Source organism: Corvus brachyrhynchos, unplaced genomic scaffold (genome assembly GCF_000691975.1).
Source record: "Corvus brachyrhynchos isolate BGI_N302 unplaced genomic scaffold, ASM69197v1 scaffold17, whole genome shotgun sequence".
Taxonomy (NCBI): domain Eukaryota; kingdom Metazoa; phylum Chordata; class Aves; order Passeriformes; family Corvidae; genus Corvus; species Corvus brachyrhynchos.
In genome coordinates this window covers 15,702,999-15,711,304 of record NW_008240046.1, presented here as the reverse complement: position 1 = coordinate 15,711,304, position 8,306 = coordinate 15,702,999, and the positions used below count along the sequence as shown (strand labels likewise).

At 40.4% G+C, this 8,306-nt stretch overlaps 1 protein-coding gene across 1 annotated transcript in view; it reads right to left on the bottom strand.

Annotated features, from left to right (window-relative positions):
• Window positions 1-8,306, bottom strand: part of VEGFC (vascular endothelial growth factor C) — a gene marked incomplete at its 5' end in the record, with an annotated part of 70,688 nt that overhangs the window by 62,015 nt on the left and 367 nt on the right. The gene's annotated exons all lie outside the window — the stretch shown is intronic.

The window sequence follows — 8,306 nt, the reverse complement described above, 5'->3', positions numbered from 1 at the left end:
TGGCAGCTGAAACAAATTGCACGGAGGTAACCAGGAGCTGCCCACCTGCTGGGCTCTGCTGAGCCACAAAAGCAGCCCAGACCACTCCAAACCATGTGTTCAAAAAAGTATGTTCTCATTCCTCAGGGTGTGCCTGGAAACACAAGGCAGAAGGCACAAACTCAGCATCACTGACACTCCAGCAAGCAAGGAAACCTTCGGAGAATTTGATTTTGAGTCTGGGCTCTTGCTTCTGTTGTCTGGCACGTCAGATGAAGCTGCCATGCAGCTTTACAAAGGAGACAGGCCAATACCCACTATATTGAGCCTCACATCAGTGAGACTTCTAGCGGCTGTTAATGTTCTCCTGAAACTGTGCCCTGTGGGCTGCACAACAGGATTCTTGGTATTTTTAAACGAACCAATATTTTGCCCTTCTCTAACCAGCCAGAAAAACATCCAACTGGAAACTCAAAGTAATTGTCCTTCCTGGAAAAAACAATTCTCCATATTTACTGAACCTACTGTGCAAGCCTGCTTATTATCAAGATCATCTCATTTCCTCCAAATCACAGAATATTTCAGTACTAATGATTTAAAGGAAGTAAAATTAAAAAATATACTTTTGGCAAAGAGATACTGAACACTTAACATGAATATTTTGACATTTATAAATCAAATGAAACAAAGTAAATGCTCATATTTGTACTGCAGCAGCACTCTCCCCATTAAGCAAGATGTGCTGGAGCGTGGGGTGGGGTGAAGAGGAAGTCCTAGGCTCTGTTTTAATTTGGAAACATCTGTCTCCCTAGGGAAGGGAAAAACATCAATAAGGCATCATCTCAAGCTTATTTTGTATTTCCTTTTCATGGTTAATTGCACTGCTGATCCAACCATAAGTAGCAATTCTATAAACATTATACAATTATCTCCACCAAGACTCTCGATACTATTACTTTTACATGCAAATTATGTTTCTATCAAGAGTATCTGTGGGCAGTTACAAATACATAGAACTGGAATGACTGAAGTTCCTTATTTCTAAGAAGAAATAGGAGGGGTGTATTCTAAGTAATAGTGAGTGTGCAACTAAGCAGAGATTCTCTCCTCAGCAGCACACCAAATGAAGAGTGATCCTTTTAGAGGTAAAAAATACAAGCACTGTCTTTGACTTCCAGTGAAACCTACTATTACGGTATTCCCATAGTCTCCAATTCACAGCAGTCGCAAAGCTGTCACATAATCTGCAACACCTAGCAGCTGTTAGTCAAGAAGAATGACAGGTCAAGACTGGTAAATTCACAGGGCTCCAAAGGCAACACTTTCAAAGAAAATAGATTATTTAAAAAAACCCAAAAAACAAAAACAAACAAACAAAAAAAAACCAAAACAATAAAATGAAAACCCTCTCAGGATGAATTCCAACACTTGAGGCAAGAAATGCTTTCCCTTCTCTTTCTTCTTAGGGAACAAACAAAACCAAAGGGACTTTTCCTTAAGCAGACTGGAGAGTTTATTCACCAGCTGTAACCTTCTCTCTCCCCCTCTGAAAAAAATACACCCATGAAACAAACTTACTAGCCCTCCAAACATTTCTTTGTCTACACAAACATGAATAAGTCAAGAGCAGATAAGGTGCAAAGCTTTGCTTGGCCAGTTTTTCTCTTGGCTCTAAATATTGTAACGGATGCCACAAGTACATTCTGGACAGCTGGAGCAGTTCACCACAAATACATTTGGCCAGCTGAATTTGGCAGTTGAAGTAAGTTGAAGGACAACAATAGTAGTTTTGCTTCTTTTAAACAATCTCAAATAGAACATAATATTTTGGTTTGAAGAGACCTCCACCAATCATCTTGTCCAGCTGCCTGACCACTTCAGGGCTGACCAAAACCTAGAGCACGTTGTTAACAGGCATTGTCCAAATGCCTCCAAAATATTGACAGGCTTGGGGCATCAACCACCCCTCTAAGAAGATTGTTCCAGTGTTTGATCATCCTCTCAGTAAAGAAATGCTCCTTAATGTCCAGTCTAAAGTTCCACTTGTGCAGTTTTAACTGCTCCCATGCATCCAACCACTGGACCTGAGGGAGAAGAGATCAGCACGTCTCTCTCCACTTCCTCTCCCCAGAAAGCAGGAGCGAGGAGTGAAGTTACCCCTCAAGACTTCTTCTCTGCAAGCTAGATGGACAGAGTCCTGAGCTGCTCTTCATAGGGCATTCCTTTCAGCCCTGTCACCAGCTTTGTTGCCCTCCTCTGGCTGCATCCAGGGACCTTCACATCCTTCTTGAATTCTGGGGCTCAGAACTGCACACAGAACTCAGGGTGAGGCCACCACAATGCTAAATACAGCAGGAGAGCAGGGTACCTACTGTTTCTAAAAATCTTTAGAAATACTAGAAATTTTCACACATGCATGTGGGGTGTTGGAGGAGTTACTGTGGGTCACCTTTGGGGAAAAATATTAGGAAACAGCCAATTGTTGCATCTGTTCTGTGAGAAGTTAACCTTTCTGCTGAATTCCTCTCCTCTCTTTCTCAAGAGAATACAATTATTAAGTAAGGAAAGTCAAAGAATTAAACCATATAATAGTGTAAAGGATTTTGTTCTATATGATTCCTGAAATGACTTATTTCTCAGTGCTGCCACAAGAAGGTAGGAGGAGCAACACAGGTGATGTCACACTTGACACTAGACAGAAAAACATGTGCCATTTGTTCCCCAGCAGCCTTCTGGCATCTTCTTCCAAGAACTGTCCATTTCTTTGCCAGAATTTTCCCTTGTCCAATATAAAAACTCCTGCTTAATTCAGTAATGAACAGGATATAAAATGCCTTCCACAGTTTTTAAGATGCATTCTCAAGGTCAAGCTATCGGAAAACTATCACTGAGTAGGTGAAGTCATTATGTGAACAGTATGGAGTACTACAGAGTTCAGGGTGACAGCAGTATCAGGTAACTAATGTTATTAACTTCTCCAAGCAACCAATCATTTTTCATTGAAGTTAACCGTAATTATGATCCCAAAAGTTTGCTGCAGATATATGGCCTTAGTAACTCCATGTAAGAGGATTACATGCTCGTCTATACTCAGTAAAGACTACAATATAGTCAAAATACACCAACTGCTATTTTTTTCCTTCTCCTTATCACAAGTTTTATCCTGTGTTTTCTCCTCCTTCCCCAAAGAACACCGTTCTCTTGGTTACTTTGCTAAAAAGGAGCTTCTTACCATAGTATTGACTCCTTCCACTGGCAACTGCTGTCTCTAAATACTTGTTAAGAGTTATAGCTATCTTAGACAAGTCAAGAAATGTCGAAAGAAAAAACCCCACAAACTACTACAGAGCTAAAGGGATTGATTTATGATGATTAGAGTGGAAGAAGAGAAGAATAAATGACTTACAGTGTAGCTATTTCCTAACTAAAGTTAGGAAAATGCAACAAAGTTAGAAATGCAACAAAGAGGGAGAGCAACACAAAAACTGTCACCAAAAGAACTTCTGGAGATAGATAAACACAAAACAAGACAAACAAGTTGACAAATTGATACATAATAGGAATTCAAAAAACAATTGTCCATGCTCTTGTAAGTTATCAATGTTTAAAATTCTGGTGCACTTCATGCAGCCATTAGTGTCTTTAAAGTGGATACACATTTACATGGAGGGGAATTTGGTATTACATTATCATTCTGAATAGAAGCAAGGTGAAATTTAAATGTAATGAATATTTATAATATATACGGAAAGCAATCATACCTATCCTACTCACTAAGCAAAATTCAGTACTTTACCAAACAAAACTCTTAAGACATGACTTAGATTTTGGAGGACCTTGCAACTTTCAAGTGACAATCTTGCTTGGAATTTCTTATAACTCATTCTACAAACAGCTGTAACGTATTTTTTTTTACATTAAACAGGATATTACATTTGATAGGAAACCAGTGTGACTTTAGTTGGATTCCCTTTGTTCCAAGGATTTTCTTTTAATGAATCACTGGCCACATTCAAAAAAGCAGCAGCTGAACACAAGGTTCTCGACAGACTTTCTATCCTGGATGCAGGGTATCAATGGGAGGGTATTATTGCCATCACCCTCAGCTACAATGGTCTGAAGTATAAGCCCTGGTTTATTTCTACTAAAATAAGTGGACACACACCCTTGAAAAACAGGCAAGAGTTTGAATACACACAGAACCTATGTGAGCATAAAAATAATGTTTTTGATGGAATGCTTCTGTATGCCTCTAAACACTGCAGTTAAAATGACCTCCAAAGCTTTTTTTATGACCTTCATAAATGCATGGGATTGCTGCTGACAAACAGCTGAAGTCCCTCCCAGGCCCTCCAGCATGCTTACACTAGACACCCAGGAATGCACTTCAAGCACTAGAAAGCGCAGTGGGCTCTTCGAGCTAGTACTGTACTCACGCAAAAGGCTAGACCAAGGTTTAATATCTACGTTTGCAGAAGCATTGCTTAGTCTTTAAAACAGGTCCTACCAGCAGTGTTCATCCCATTCCCTCTGCTACAAATCATGCTTCTAAAAAAAGCCAGCATCTTTTTGTGTGCATGTGTCTGGAAAGAGAGTGGCTACGCACACACACACATAAAAGAAAATTTGCAGCAGACTAAACAGTAGCAGGAAAAAATAACATTCTCCCTACATGCCCGATTTAGCACTGCTTAAGTATTGGGAGTGAGGTGTAAGCTTGTTTTCAGAACAGACAATGCAGCCTCACCTCTCACCTGTGCATGTAATATAGAGTAAGGCACTTCATAAACTTATGGGTGACCATGAAACTGATGGGTTTGTGGTTAGCCCATGGAGATACAGTGACAGCAGGAAACCCTGGAAACTGACACACTGCTTTACCTCCCACTAGCTAACAGTATTTAAACTCTGTTAGCTGTCAATGGGTGGCACTGTACAATTAGGTCAGATTTTAAATAATTTTATAATAATAAAACTAAATAGGTGTATCTCAGGTAGCATCCAAGAAAAATGCAGCTCAAGTATGCACATGTATTTTCATTGCAAAAAACACAAATCACAGAATCACAGCACAAACTGTTCTGTACTTTATTGCTGTCTGTGTAAAGAGGCCCCAATAAAATTTTCAGGGATAAGCTTTAGAACAGGCAAATACATTTTCATTTGCTATTCCCGTTTTAACACAAAACTAAGAACCTTTGCATAGATATAGTTTCAAACCTTTTCAAACTACATGGGACAATTGACCAATATTGCTTTTGCATAGACACATAACTCTAAAGGTTAGACTACACAACAAAATGATGGTGCAGCTATGGCAAACCCTCACAGCTGTGTGGTTTCGTTCCAGTTACTGTTACCATAATAAACTATTCCTGCTATTGTTACTTCATTGCCATTAATGAAGTCCAGGTACATGCTGCACCTTCATTTCAATAATCTAAGAAGTTTCATTCCTGCACAGAATGCCCATGTAGTTCCTTCAGTTCATTTTTAAACTTTCAGCAAACAAACAATAAAGAGCTATTTATTTCTATACATAGCACTCTCCCAGATAGACAGTGTATACTCACTCCATTTTCCTATTCAAAATTACCTAAAGAACAAAATCCAGAGACTAAACACGTTATAAGAGTTAATAAAACACTCAAAGACAGTACAAGGAGCTAAAGTTTCAAGCCACCGGCGTGGCTAAACAGCTCACCCTCCCCTTGCTGCAGCTGCTCCGAGCATCCCTGCGGGGCGGCGGGTCCCTGTCATACGGCGTGAAATTTGGGGCAGGAGGGCTGATTCCCCCGGGCCCGCCCTGAGCAGAGAGGGAACTGAAGCACCAGGTTGCCTTTCGCAGCAAGCCACCCCAGGAGAGAGGGGGCCAGGGCCGCCCTCCTGCCCCGCCGGGAGGGGCGGGGTGTGGCTGCGAGGGGGTCAGCTCGTCGGGACAACCCCCTGTGCTGCAGGAAATCCGCAAGAGGTGATTTACGGGCAGGGTTCATTCCCATCCCACTGAGCTGACAGGTCAGCTTGAAAAGTATTATTCTGAGCCCTGAAAGCTAGTTAAATAACGAACTTTACCCTTAGGCCGAAAAAAAAAAAAAACCCTAAACTAAACCAAAACAAAAAAACAAAAACAAAAACAAAAACAAAAACAAAAATAAACTAAACCAAAACAAAAAAAAAAAACAAAAACAAAAAAAAAACCAACCCAGAAAAAAAGGCAGGGGTGGGGGCTAGGAGGGGGATGAGGCAGTGTTGCACAAGCTTATCAGTGCCCACTTGCTGCAGAACACGCCCTTGCAAGAGCTGTGTATGAAGAACTAATACTATTTATATCTGTAACACTTTCAAGTTGCTGCAAATCACTAGATAAGTTTAATACGTGAAAATTACCTGCTTAGAAACACAATACCCTTATTTTCTGGCCAGTTCTTCCTCTTATGTTGGAGGAATTTCAACTTCATTCACACTTTTTAAAGTGTTTTCTAAAGCTAAAGCTCTTAAAATTGGAGTGGAGAGAAAGAAATATATTGCGTAAAGAGTTGACCCAAAGGCCTGTATGACCTGTACTTAGACATCAGTTTAACATGCAGCAGCATGGCATCTTGATGGGAAGTAAAAACATAACATCTATGAACTTCTTTGAAGTTAACAAAGTTCAGGAGGCAGATGACTTTATACTGACAACACAATCATATTTTCCTTGAAACAATTATTTGCAGTTTACTTATTTAATCCTTTCATAATTACTTCAGATATTCATCTCAACATTCACAGAAACAAACACGTGCTGTACTCACTCAAACAGTTCCAGCAAAAGCAACTCACAGCTAAAGCCTTCCAGCATGACTAAGTCTGCTTGGATCCAGAATCTTTCCCTTTCAGCAGTAGTCAGGCACAAAAATGTTTTCCTATTAACGTAATCGCTGAACACATGCTATCCCGCTCACTTCCCGGTCTCTTGACCTTTCCTTCCTTTGGTTTACTGACAGTTCCTCTTTTTCCAGGGAGCACTTGCACTTACACACTGTGCGCTACAGCGGCAGCTCCCAAAGACATGGAGGTTTCTTCAAGAAACAGGGTAACTTTCCACACCATATTAATGGGAACACAAAGTATCACTGAGGAGAGTACCTTCACTATCAGCTGTTCTACCTCAGCAGTTTAAGTATACAAAATACGTGCTGTGCTCCAGTTTGGATTCTTTCTACCTTTCCAGCATAAGCTATTCGGAGACTTTACAACTCAAATGCCAGTTTCACCCAGTAAATAACTGACTTACAGTCATGGGTTGGAAGGAGTTGAGGTATTTTTACCCTCCACTAAGTTTTGATTTTTTTTTTAATTTTTATAAATAGTCTAAGTGGCAAGAGTGGCTCACTGAATTGATTTTGCGTTCCTACTTTTAAATACTTAAGCGTGAAAAACTCTTTATGATCACTGATAGCATACTAGCACTCAGAATATTGCAATGTAGGCATTCAGCTGTAGTCAACATATTTTAAGAGAGACTACAGTATAATCAGTAAACTTTTCCATGCAGATTATTATTTGAAAAGTATGACTTCTGTGTTCAATGTATGGTCTACAAGAGTTTGAATACCTGAAGTGCAGCTAATGTATACTATCAAAACTTAACTTCCCATGTAGTTACAGTAAAATCTCCCCAACTTTTAATCAGTAAAGTAAACAGCATAGGGGGAAAAAAAAAATCAGAATATTAGTTTAAATTTTAATCCACACGATTCCCTCCCTGCCCCATACTGAAATGAATAATGAATGAGCTAGGTCATGATTGCTTTCAATAAGTATGTCAGAAATCTTCAAAACAATGAGATGAGGGTAAGGCAGACATCAAAGGTCTTTCTAACAATGCCACATGCTTATACAACCACATACTATGCATCTTTTTTATGCATCAGCTTACCAGGAACTGCATAACCACAAGTACCAAAGTACCAAAGGTACTTGAGTTTTATGTTACGAAACTTCATATGCAAACAAAAATTAACCGAGAACTGTAAGTATTTGTGTTTGGAACTCGAGAGTTTAAGCCCAACCTTCACCATGCGTCTGGGCAGAACTAAGATTTTCAGACTGGAGTGTCACCTTACATCTCCCGTCAACTCTGTCACGCAGCAGCAGCTCACCCAAAGCGTAACTCCGAGAGACTTTTCAACAAATGCAAAGTCTAGGGTTTTGTTGTCATCGTCCCCCCACGCCTCCCTCGCCGTTTCGTTCCTGTGCCCAGCTGCTTCCCTGAGCGTTTCTCAGCCCGCCCCCCGTCCGCGCTTCCCAGAGCAGGACACCGCTCGGAGGCTCCTGCGGGGCGC